Raw genomic sequence first — 2117 nt, forward strand, 5'->3', positions numbered from 1 at the left:
CTCACGAGGACATCTACGTCACATCAAATAAACCTTTCATTTATTTATATTTTAATTTAATTTAATTCGATTTTTTAAGGCAGGCAACTTAACTCACTGGCTGTATTTTATATTTTAGTTCAATTTAGAACCGTTATATTTTTATTTCCGAGTTAAATTCGCCATGTTTACTTTAATGATTATTAAAGTAAATTAAAAGCTCTTGATTTATCTATATATATATATATATATATATATATATATATATATATATATATAGAGAGAGAGAGAGAGAGAGAGAGAGAGAGAGAGAGAGAGAGAGAGAGAGAGAGTTGTTTTAAGAATCTCTCAGTGAATTTTGCAGAGTAGTAGGTCTGAAATTACCTTAATAAAATAAAAATACTGTTGCACAAACAACACATTATCATCTTAAAATATCTTTAGATTGAGGCCGTTGATGTAAAAAAGAGTCAGCTATGTTCACTCAAAAAACACCTTATTTATTGGCTTTTAAAATCTCTGGGCATCAGCCAAAGAAAACAAATATTTGGCACAAAGACAGATTTGTTTCATTTGATTTTCAACCACCTGAATCACAGATAAAATAAAAACAGACTTTATGCTCTGCAGCATATTGTCCTTTGTCCTCGTTCACATACATGATTGATTTAAAAAAAGCAGCTGGATGAAACACTGCAGTGCTTATGCAACACTTATTTTTCTGAGCTGTTACCAGATTATCAACACTAAAATCACCACTGGTCTGGTATCAGCTCCAGTTCAAGTATCTTTATAGAATAAAGGCATTTCTACAAGCAGCAACAAGTTTGTTATTTCAGTCACCACTGATGTACACGGAGGCAACAAGAAAGACGATACACACCATAGACAGCCTGCTGCATCAGCTGAACATTTATCACTCCAGTTCAACAGACGTTTAAAGCCAGCAGCCAGGATGAAAACTAATTCTGCAGCAACAGTGACCTGCAGGTGGAGGCAGAGGGATGTGTTTTAAAAAGCTATTTTATACCATTAAATGCAATGGATGCTTAAAATTTAGCTTTAAAGGCTATAATCTCATGTCCATTCATTAGTCCCCCATTCTGCCAACAAGTCCTATTTATGACTTTATCCTCAGAATTTATTTTTTTATCTACAAATTTAAGATGTGCAAAATACTGGAAACATATTTGAAGACCATTTTGAGCCATTACTAGTACTATTCACAACGAACAGGTAACGGATCCAAGACAAGCTTATATTTTCCCAAACAAGATTAAATTCTATACTTTAATACAAATTAACACTCAGGTACCTTTGTGTTGCATATAGAAGTTTCCTTATCAATTCTTTTAAAGCCATGAGGAAATTTAAATGGATGATTGACACGTTTTTTTCTCAACCCGTTTTGGACCTGCTGCTTAATCATCAGGAAGGCTGATGATTGTTGTAAAGTTTATTGTGTTGAAATTCAACATGATTCATAGGATCGTCCTTCCACCTGGCGGGTTCACTGCTGCTGAGGCTGCTGGACTTTAAATCAGACTGAAGCTGAGTGTGAAAGCGGCTCTGACATTAAGGCGAAAAGATTCTTTGGCAAAACAAGCGACAGAGTCAAAAAAGGAATGAAGCCATCAGACAAACATCTTTCCTGCTGGTGGGATGATGAACCTGTGGACGGTCTGGTTGGGCCCCACCTATCAACACGCAGACAGGAAGTCTGAACTGACAAACAGCTACACAGATACAGCAGAGTAAGGCAGGTATACACTGATATACAAGGTATAAATCTTCATTATGCTTTGTTTTTACACACTTTGGTAATTCAAAATAAACTACTCTGTATAGTCTTCTACATTTGCACCTTTACAAAATACATTTTAGATTCAAGCGGCTTTAACAAAATAAATAAAGACGTGATGCGTGTTGACGCCTGTGAATAAACAAGTAAGGCTTTAAAAAGCTGTCAGCTCGTGATTTAAGGGCGGCTGTCAGTCAGGCAGCAGGAGAAGCTGTGTCTCTATTGAACGATCATTATTATGACATTTCTATTAGCTGTGATGATTTTACACGTCTACAGTTTAATAACATTATACTATGTGGGTACAATGTTCCAAATGTACAAAAGAGATGTCAGA

This window comes from Symphodus melops, assembly GCF_947650265.1.
Source record: "Symphodus melops genome assembly, chromosome: 3".
In the NCBI taxonomy this organism is placed as follows: Eukaryota; Metazoa; Chordata; class Actinopteri; order Labriformes; family Labridae; genus Symphodus; species Symphodus melops.